Source organism: Ziziphus jujuba, chromosome 1 (genome assembly GCF_031755915.1).
Source record: "Ziziphus jujuba cultivar Dongzao chromosome 1, ASM3175591v1".
Lineage (NCBI taxonomy): Eukaryota > Viridiplantae > Streptophyta > Magnoliopsida > Rosales > Rhamnaceae > Ziziphus > Ziziphus jujuba.
In genome coordinates, this window is record NC_083379.1 from 30,116,913 (window position 1) to 30,129,020 (window position 12,108).

Below are 12,108 nucleotides of genomic sequence, written 5' to 3' on the forward strand. Positions count from 1 at the left end.
TATTTATTTATTTTTGCTAATGCATAAAATTTTATATAAAAAACTAGAGTATTTAAAATTGAGGGGGTACAATTATCCAACAAAAAAACAAAATGAGGGGTATGGGTATAATTTTGAAGGCAAAATACATAAATAAACTTGTCAAACTATAAAAATAATAAATAACCCTCTATAAATTAGGGGTGGACTCGGTGCAGGTCAATTCAGTTTCGTAAGATTTTTTAAACCGAATCGACCAATTCAATTTAGATTGAGTATAAAATCGATCCAAACTGACTGTCATGTTCAATTCAAAATCGAACCAAATCGATGGCTATTGATCAATTTAGATTGGGTTCACGGTTTAGGCCTCATGTTGGACCTTGGTCCAAACTTCTTTATTTATGCTTTTTTTTTTTTTTTTATAGATTCATTTATGCTATTTTGAAATATAAATTTTTACACATTAAATCAAAATTGTATAAAGTTTTTTTAGACCTTTTTAATTATCAATATTTAATCATATTCATGCATTATATTTTGAATTAAGTATATTTTTCAAGCTACTATCTAAATAATTTTAACATACATCCACCTAAGTAAAAATACCAAATAAACTAACTAACATGTGAAAGGTGGTGTGAAGAAGAAGGATCCAACGGTGGCAATTACATGGGGAAAAAAATCAATGGCTGCAATTTAATAAAACATATTATGAAAAATGAATCGGATTGATTTGGGTTATGTAGGTAAAATTTCTTCCAACCCGTAATCTGAACCGAACATAACAGATTTTTTATATCCGTAATCGAACCGATATGTTTAAAAACTTAAATCCAATCCAAACCGAACCAAATAATTCAAATTAATTGGTTTAGTCGGGCCAGTTCGAGTTTGACCCACTCTTACTATAAACTGTACTAGCATGTTGCATATTCAATCTTAATGATAATTTTGTAATTTAAAAACTACCTATAATTTTTAATTAATTTTGATTAAAAATTAATTAATAAATATTGATTTCTTTTTTTTTTTTTCACTAATACCGATTCGATATACTTATCATTTCATTTTTTTTTTTTTTTTTTATGTTATATGCATACCACTAAATTTCATTAAAAATTGATCAATATTACAACTAAATTGTGATATGATTGAGACTATAGATAAGTTTTATTAAAAAAAAGAAAAATTCTACAACAACAATATATTATTCTAATATTTTGAGACAAATATTAATTAGTGTGAAATTAAGACAGTATGAAAACTAAAGTAATGAATAAAATAATAAAATTTTGGATGTTGTTAGAATACCAGTTAATAATTTTAATTTTACAATATATTTTTTTCCCCAAAAAAAACATAATATGAGACTAAAATTTAAGTTTTTACTATTTAAAAATATTTGGTATTTTTTTTTTAGTTTTTTTTGGCTGAATTTTTTTATTTTTTTATTTTTTTTGTTTTTTAGTTAGGGGAGTTGTATTTTCGCCCACATATAAAAGCAGTTGTGGAGGTGATTTTACAGACGAAAGAATGAGGGTTTGCTCTCAGGGAGCGGTGGGGGTTTTTCTCTGATATGCCTTTTCGCCCTCCCTGAATGTCTGCGAGCCTGATGATTTTTTTCTTTTTGTATTTCTCTCTCCAATCTCTCTCTCTCTCTCTATATATATATATATGTGTGTGTGTATGTATATTCCGTCTTCATCATCATTCTCATCATCATCATCTTTTCTTTTCTTAAAACGAATGCAATGAGGCAGTGATGATGTTTTCAAACTGCGAATCGGGCAATGAGATGGATCCGGATCCGGTTGCCTGGCTGGGCAACCCGGCTGCTCCGTGGAAAGACTAGTCTGTCGTTTCCTTGGTGTTCGCCGTGTGGCTGTCCTCTATTGGTGACCGCATCTCCTTCCTTCTTCATTGTTGGAGAGAGAGCGCAGACTGAGCCTCGATCTGCCTCTGCCCTTCGCCTTGTGCTCTGTTTTTTTTTTTTTTTTTTTAAAAAGAAAAAAGCTTTCACTTTTAGTTATACGCTTTCTATTTAAATTTTAAAAAATTTGAACCGTTGGGAAAATCTGAAAACTGTCTAAGCTATTCTCTATGTTTTTGTGATTGTGAAAATTTTTTGTTTTTCAGAAAAATTGGAAAACCCCCAAATCGAATTATTTTGATATTTACTTATTTATTTTGCCGGAATGGATTATTGGAATATTGGGGAAACCCCAAAAATCGAAAATTCAGTGATTTAAAGGGAAAAGGAAATACTTTATAAATGCCCTTCGAGAGAAAGGGATAGATTTACACACACACGCACACTCACACACACAAAATAAAATAAAAAAAAGAGTAAAGGGGTAGATTTTAAGTTGATAATTGGCTTATATACAGCCTAATAATACAGCTTTTTTGCTAGATGCCAGAATTGTAGGATGACTAACTGCAATTAAAATGAACGTTCAGTCAATTAAATGATAAATTCGCTTTTGTTTTTGGTATATCTGGCTTCTTCTTTTCGATGATAATGGGGCCCAACTTTTACTTGGAGGGCTGGAAGGGAATGAATAGACGGTATATGAATTTGTTGTGTCATGTGTTCCAGAGAAAGTTCAAAGGAGATGTTTCCTTTCATATTTCTGTACGTAACCTCTGTTTAAGGATGTATAGAATCTAATCTGTGGACAGCAATGCCAAATATCATGGAAATCTTTTGAATTTGTTAAAAAAAAAAAAAAAAAAAAAATGAAACACAAATGCGGATTAAGCAAAGTGATCTTCCCATGGTATGGAAGATTTATATGTAAAGCATGGAAAACTAATCTTACCAAAAAGTTATGTCATAAGTTGGATGGTATTGTCAGTAAAGTCTAGTGAAATTCCTCTTTTCCTGGCACTGAAAAAGATGCACCTGTCCTAGAAGTTTTGTTGGCCTTGGATTAAGAAGACTTTCTTTTATGAATTTGAATACAAATTTCTACATCTCTTTTCCCAAGTTTCTTTTCTGTTTGAAAATAAATGACTGCATATTTTGGATCTTACCTTAGTGGTTTATCATGTACTGAGAAATAGGTGAAACTAGCAAAGTACATAGATCCATTCACTTACTTAGGTACATTTTGTTAGAAAATTGTACATGACTGAACTTTACTCAAGACCAGGCTTTTGAAGTATTTGTTTTTTGGTTCTTCAAAAATACAATAATAATATGTGCATTTTTAATTTAAGATTTTGTGCATCATCGATGATGCTACTGGTATAAATGCTTATTGCAGGTCAGTTTTAAGTGCTTTTGCAGTCTTTTTCTTTTCAGAGCTTGAGCAGTGTGCATACACAAGTTGTAGACTTGGAACAGAGATGGTTTGAATTGCCATGATGTTTGTTTCCTAGTGATATGTAGCTGTATACTCAAAATTAGGTGGCAGAAACATTCAGTGATAACAATTGTCACTGTCTGTTTATTAACTGCTGTTGAAATTTTGATGGCTTCAATTGTGATTGTTAAAATTTACTAGTAGTTGAGAGAAATCAAGCAGGCTTGATGATGTGAGTTTAATATTGGTGCTCAACTGGAACTCCTTTGCCATTTGGATATGGTATGGCGTTTCTAGTAAGTTCTTGAGTTTTGCCTGTTATGGTGTTGGTGTGGGCTAAACAAAGCTTTTTTCGTTTGTATTTATTGCTCAGATTTTGTTAGTCATGCTTCCACCTGCAACTATTTAATGCATAATCTTCTTCACTAGCATAAGTTTAGTGGATGATATTGTCTTACTATATCATATGCAACAAATTGTTGTGGAAAATACTTTCCTGCTCTCTGGAATAACATCATGAGGCTCTGACTTTATTTTGGCAATTCGAGGAATGCAATGCAAATTTTTAAGCTGTCCTACCTATAATTTTATTTTCATTATGCGAGTGTTGATATGGTACCATAAAGTATGCAGGCAATAAAATTGAACAGCAGTGTATGATCCATTTTTATATCATTTTTACGGATGTATATACCTTTCTTCTCTGTCTCTCTCTCTGAGAAAAAGCAAATCTGAGCCCCCACTCGATTTTGTAGATTCCTTTTTGTCAGAAGTAGCTTGTGATTTTAGACAATATGTCTATCCACCATTAAGGATTTGAAAAACTATTATTTTATGGATTGTTCAATAGTTATTCCTTTGAAACCCTTGAAATATTGAATTTCCAGAGTTGGAATCTTTATAGTAACACACATTTGCCATATGATCAACAATTCCACAAATTTGACATTGAGGCATCCAAATCCTACTACCTCATCCTCTGCCTTTACCTCTTCCATAGTAACCTTTACTACGATCATCTTCATATCCTCCTCTTTCATACTACCCATAAATGATAGATTTTCCAAAACCAGATTCTTTAATATTGGTAGTATTTGAGTAAGCACCATTATTATTAGCAGAATTCATAATAGGAGTGGATGAAAGTAGAGTATTGTTATGATTAAAATGCAACTGATGATAGAAGGTAGATGCAATATTTGTAGAATGACACTTAGCCTCAATATTATTTTGTTGAAGAGTAGTTTAATAATGAGCGAGACATTTCTTTGACTCTTGAAGACTTGGTAAAGGTGGTCTGCTTGTGTAATTTACACTCACAATCTTGTATTCTAGCCCTAGACTAGTCAATATGCACTTGACAAGCTATTTCTTAGAAACAAAGAAACAACCAGCACACATATGGTCTTCAATCTTCTTCATCTTCTTACAATAATCAAGAATTTTCATTGAATGTTTCTTTTTGTTGTTTGTAATTCATTCCGAAGTTAAAGCACCAGAACCTTAGATTGACACAAATAAGTTTCTTCAATTGCTACTCATTTTCTCCTCGATGTTTTCAATCCAACAAGATCTATAAGTTCTTCAACCTCAATTATCGTAATTAACTAGCCAAGTAAGAGCTGGTCTTGTAAAATTCATAGCTGCTACTCAAGAGAATACTAAAATTCATAATATAAGAAGGATCTGCAACTTCCACACTAAAAACTTTCTACTATTGAGCTTCAAAATACTAATTTAAAAAGGAGATATAATAATCAATGAAGCCCTAATTTTCTCTGAAATTATGCCTTCTAAAGAATTCATCACATTTGAAATCCTTGGATGTTCCATTTCTAATTCACAAAATCCACAAGCTCCGCTGTAATACCATGATAAACTATGTTTCGTGAGAAAGAAAACAAAAGAAAAGGAAAGAAAAGAAAGAGAGAGAAAAGAAAATCAAGTCTCTGGAAGTTTCTGAAAAAATCTGAATAGACTTTCTCCAGTTTCCATTACACACATACCAGTATTTATACAATGAGATAAGGTTTTACAGACATAAGTGTATTGCTGACCTGGACTAACAAACACAACACCTAGCAAAATAGAAAAACCACATTCTAACTATAAGTGCCACCTCATCATTACATAAAACCAACAATAGTTCCTAATAATTATGGTAAAATGCCAATGCTTTACTTATTTTTTTGTGTTGTTACCAAATAAAAAAAAAAAAAAAGACTTCTTTTTTACAAGTCTCTCTTTCTTTCAAAAGGTGAATACAATTAATATGATCTAGCAAGTTCCCTATATATCTTTTTTTTTTTTTTTTTTCATATGTGTCACTTTGGCATTATAGATTAGCTTTCGTTTCATTGGTTAGCTTGTCTTCTAGCTTATAATGTGAAGCCGACACTTTAAAAGTGTTTAGAGTTTGTCTTATATTCTTAGATAAACTATCTATGGTAAATGAGCATAAGAAAATTTTAATTGTTTACAGATCTATATTCATGATAGGATCACCGATGTGTCTCTTTTAAACATTTGAAATGATCCTGTATAAGAAAAACCTTCTTGAATTCTCTAATGACAATTTAATGGACTTTCTTATAAATTGGATATAATCCAAAAGTATAAATAAAATATCATAAATGCTTTTAATAGAATTTTCATAAAAATTATCAACATAAACATTAAATGTTCTATATCCGTAACCCAATAGAAGAAAATAAATAAGAGTTATACATATTAGGTTAATTCATAGAATATTTTAAAAGAAGTATAGTAATTAAAAGCTAAATAACAACAATATAAATAATAAATCCCATAAAATATGCAGAAAAGAGAAACTACATGAGCTGCAAAAAATATAACAAAGATGAAGATGTGAAAATGATAGAAACATAAAGATAAACGATGAAGAATACCCAGACATAGTATGCACTAACTGTTAGCCAAGGCTCCTAAGGGAATAATTTAAAAACATAAATCTATGAGATAAACTCAGTGAATGAATAAAAATAAAGTTTGGAAAAATAATTATATTTACTAAAAATATTTCCCTTAGGACCTTTAGCTCACTCATTATAAAGTCCCATATTTTGAAAAATAAAAATCTTACCAAAACTCATGATTTTTTCCCAAAACATATAATTCTCATATCTAATGTGGAGACATAAAATACTAAAACAATTACTATAATTTGAATAATACAAATAAACAAATTATTTTCTCAATAATTAACTTATCAACAAAAGTAAAAAATCCAATAACCATAATCCAAATAATATCAACCATCTATGTACCATATTATTAACAAATTGTTGTCATACCACCACAGGTAGTGTTCTAATATGTCACAAAGCCATGAGGAAGGGAAAACTGTCTTAGAGTCCTTAATGTCCTAAGGCACTTCAAAGCTAAGATCTCACGTCCGAAGGTGAAGAATTTCTCAAACGAAAGTCGAATTCGACCTTAAAGAGTCCAAAATAGGGGTGATAAAGGTTATGTGGAGGTCGGAAATAGCAAAAAAAGGGGCCAAACTTCAGCTATCCAGTTGGAGCACTACTTGGCCTCGCCAACCAGATTTGGGCACATCCAAAGGCACATAGGGCTGGGATTTTGGGGTTTTAATTGCTATGGAGTGGACTTGAGGGGTGGCCATTGAATTGTTGCCAGAAAATAGGTTAAGTTTAGCTGACCCACTTCGATACTTAAATGGGTCAAGGAGGTCCAGTCGGATCAGGAGGCTTTTTAGGACAATTTTAATATTTTTCCAATTGTCCAACTATGAGCACTTTTCCCCGTGTATATATAGGTTTTTCGATTAGCGGATAAAAAATTCAACACTAGTTTAGATACAAATAAAAATGCTGATTTTAAAAATTTTTTAGCACCGTAATTTTTAATTGCAACTTAAAATTAGATGTATTATTATCTAAAAATTCACATTGACAAGTTCTATATTATAATATAGCGGTTAAATCTAAATTTATGTCCTAAAAAAATCAAATATTAAAACCACATGCAATCCAACTAGTCAAATCCAATAAAACCATTTAAAAACTTAAATTCTAACTTATTTTTTGGGTGGATCGTCACAATTCAAGAGTAAAGCAGTTGAGGTATAAGAAAAAAAGGAGGGGAGTATTATTTTATATTACTTTTCATCAAATATAATAATTTGCTTGGCATTTGTCAAAATTAAGGTTTGGATCAAATGCTGTAGGGATCCTAAAATGTTATCAAGTGGAACAATGATTATTCCTTTGACCAAGTATATAGTAGAGCCCATGGCTACCCTTACTTCAAACCTTAAGATGTAGTTTTCCTAATTTTTTAGTGTGCTGTTTTGGACTTTGGCTTTGGTTTAGATTCATCTTTAGTAATAAAAAGGAGATCAATCTTATTTTAGGGGACCAAATAAAGTAAGTTGATAAAAAAAAAAAAAGTTAACTAAAAGATTTAAAAAGAAAGAAAATAGTCAAATATAAAATTTTAATATTAGAATAATCAAATTAAACATATTAGAAAATAATAGAAAATGTTGAAATATTTTAATAAATAAAGGACTTGAAAAAATGTTATAATAATGAGTTAAAATTATAAGTTTTGTATTTAAATATGAAAATGTAAACAATTTAAAAATACTAGAGACTAAATAGTAGTTTTAATATTATTTAAAATTCATTTTCAAAATTTTAACAAATTTTTTGACGAAATTCTAAAAATTCAAAATTGTAGATAATATTTTATGAAATTAAGAGTAAGTATATTTTTCTAAAGAGCAACTTGTAAAGACTTTTTATCTTTTTATTTATTTATTTATTATTTTTTTTGAACAAGGTGCTTATAGGGACTTAATTTATTACATTAATAAAACTATAAGAAAAGGCCTTGTAAATTTATATTAGAGCTTTTAGGCGAAAGTTTTAATAATGCTGGATGGTTTTATAATACATGTTGATATCTGTTTAATTAATATATGTTTTGTGATGTGTGTTGTTCTTTGCCAATTTCTTCGTACATATAATTTGATGCATGGTCGTTTGCCATTTTATTTATTCATGTCTATAATTGATGGTTGTTAACAATTACTCATCTTACCATTAAGGGTTGTTTAAAAATATATAGTGGTAGAACGTTCAAAAATTAAATTTTAAAACTTTTTATCCTAATTGAAGAAGTTTTAAAATAGGAAGATATAAGAGATAATAATGAAAAATGCAAATGATTCATTGTTGATTTAAGGCTCTTCATATGCCCTATCTATAGAGCTTAACAAAAGATAAATAAACATAATCATAGAAACAATTATAGGAATGACCATATAAGATTGTATTAATTGACTCTATTATTCTTAAAAATTTGCACTAATACGTCCATGATAGGAGGCATTTACTCCTCCATTTTTGCTTGACTTTGTAGCTTGATTGTTGGCATTAATCTCTTGATTTATTTCCTTAACACTAATAAGTATTCTCTTGATTATTATTTCATTTATTTATTATATATATATATATATATATATATATATATTGGAGATGGATTCAATCATGCAACTTAATTTGGACTGTTACTCTTTTTTTTTTTTTTTTGAAATAATTTGGATTATTGTTTAAAAAACTAAATATTTATCGCACCACAAATAATAATAAAAAAAGAGTGGTTAGTCCCTAATTTTTTTTTTATCAAATGCGATATTTTTCCCATACATCGTTGATGCATTCTATAAATAAAAATAATTCTCTTACTGTTTCATGGATAATTTATTTATCTAGTATATTAATTAAACCTAAAAGAATTACTATCTAAATATTAGCTTTGAGTGATTATTAAAAAAATTAAAACAAAAAGCTTTGAGTAATATAAATACTCTTCACTAAATAAGTTTTTTTAGACATCGATGTTTTACAGTAGGAAATTTTTATTTTAAAATTTGCTTCATGATTATTTTTTTAAAAATATATAAAGACAATAAAATGGAGAAATCAAATTAAAAAATATTCGAAAATAATAGGAACTCGTAATCTTTTTAATAAATAAAAGAATTAAAAATTGTAATTATAACAAGTCTAAGATGCAGGTTTATACTTAATTGAACGATACGAAAATGAAAATAATTCAAAAATGCCAAAGAAAAATAGTAGTTTTAATATTTTTTTTTAATATTCATTATGGGAACATTAGGAAAAGTTTGGACAAAAATTCTAAAAGTCAATATTATATGCATAACATTTTATGAAAATAAAAGCGAATACGTTTTTTTTCAATAACTACCTGTAATTACTTTTTATCTTTCTTTTTTTTTTTTTTTTTTTTTTTTTTGATAGAAGTACTTATGAGGATCATTTATCATATTAATAAAACTAAAGGGAAAGGCCTTGTGAAAGCTTTTAGGCACAAGTTTTTATGAAGCTTGAAGGTTTTATAATATATGATGATGTCTATTTATTATATGTGTTCGGTGATGTATCATGGTATTTGCAATTTTATGATGACAGGCTCAATAGCCCTAATTTAATTATGTTTCTTATGGCTTCATGATAGTAGAAGGTAGATCCGAGCTATTTTATTGAGTCTTATAAATGGGAAGGGATTGGTTAACACAAAAATAATGATGAAGACCTCTTTGACGACCAGTGTGGATGGGTGCAAAGCATTGGCAGATTACTTGATATGCAATCCCACATCTCTTGGATGTAAATTAGGAGATGGTTTAAATTTAGTGATAGTCACTCTCCTAACACCAAGATCTTTTTAGAACGGTTGGCTTCAGAATTCAAAAGAACTTCGAAGTTAAGGATGCTCAAGTGAGAGTAATCCAATGATGGATGATCTCCTAGAAAGCTCTAAACAAAAGACTTCATACCATGTGCGGTGGTTAAATTGAGGATAATATTGGTAAAGAGTGACAGGTCTACTAGTGGAGGAGATGTAAATGGTATCAAGACCTGTACCCAAGTAAAAATGTGTTGGTGAGGACTCTTGGTCCCAAGGGATTCGCTAATGGAAGCGGGATTTTACAAATGGTATTAAAGTTTGTACCTAATCAGAAATATACCAGCGAAAATGCTAGGCCTCAAGGGGGGTAGATTTTGACAACTAGTGTGGGTGGGTTTGGGATACTGCTAGGTTACCATCCCGTATCACTCTGGTGTAGATTAGGATATAGTTCAAATATAATGATAGTCACTCTCATAACGCCAAGGCCTTGGGCATCAACAGGTTATCTGGTGTCCAATCCCACATCATTTAGATGTAAATCAAGAGATGGTTTGAATGTAATAATGTCACTCTTATAACACTAAGACATTTTCAAAGCGGTTGGCTTCAAAATTAAAAAGAACTCTAAAGTTAAGCATGTTTAGACGAGAATAATCCAATGATGATTGACCTTCTAGGAAGCTTTGAACAAAAAACTCCATACTGAATGTGGTGGTTAAATTGGTGACATTATTGACAAAGAATTATAGGTCTGCCAGTGGAGGTAAGTGGTGTGCTCTGAATAAAAAACTCCATACCGAATGCAGTGGCTAAATTGGAGATAATATCGATAAAGAGTTACAGGTCTAGGTTATACCACCCATTTATTCTATATTAAGCAAGCCTACTTAAGGGTGTTTGTAAATTCATAATGTAGATCAAGTTACGATATCTCCATTTCTTTAAGGCCAAATATATTTCAAATTCCAAAATTTATTGAGACTAAAGTGTGCTTTATAATATTTTTCTTTACTTGCTAGTTGATTTACACATTATTAACTCACTTTAGCAGCTTTTACAAGCTGGACACCTTCCACAAATAAACACCAAAACCATTAAATATTAGCCCTTAGTCCATTAGGCATTTCATCTTCCTTTTGGATTTCTGCTTCTCATGAAGAGGATAAGCATATGGTCCCAGTTCTCCCATAAGTCAACCTTTATGTCAAAGTTTCTTATTTTCTTTAGGCAATCCAACAATAACAATATTTTAAATGAACTTTGTTACTTTAAGTTAAATTACTTTTTCTTCCTTAAAGGTTAAGTAGTTTACTTTACCAAAAGAAAATACCATGTATAACTCAAAAGTATGTTTTGGAAAAGTAATAGTCTTATAAAGATCCATTGAATGATATAATCATTGCTATATAAAATGAGGAAGGAAAATTGAGAGTTTTGCCTATTTAAAACAAACAAATATTTTTCACTAAAATAAGGGACTAGAATAATCTCAATCATGGCTTGATATCTTCTCCTTAAGTTTTATCCGAGTTATTAGTTGTATTTATCATGTTCTTCATGTAAAAAACCAAATTCCTCAATGTTTACTTTCTTTTCCAAACGCCCAAGCTATAAACACCATAAACACTCTTTCTTTAGTTATCTAGAATGCTATAAAAACTTGTCATGGCCATTTGCTTCCACTCTCCTTTCTTGATTTATAAGCTTTTATCTGTTGATTGGTGAAATTTTATATAAATGGTCATTTATGTTGCTTGATTTTTGTTTTGGTTGTGATTTGTTGTGTTTGTGACCAAGTACACCACAGAGAGGCTTTATATGATCTTCAAGTGTTCTAACTCAGCTCCATGCACACAAAAAAAGTAAATAAATAAAAAATAAAAAACTTAAGATGATGTCCTGAAGCAAGGTAGAAGAAAAGTATCTATAGCTGAGATTTCATCAGACTAATATCCATACCAGCCAAGCTATGCTTTATACGTTGGACCCTTACTGGATTAGCAGCTACACATGCCCTGTTCAAGAAACTTTTTCTCAAAATCATCCCCTAACATTTTAATGACTCTACGGGGGAGGTAATGAGCAAATACGACAATCTTCAAAAATCCTG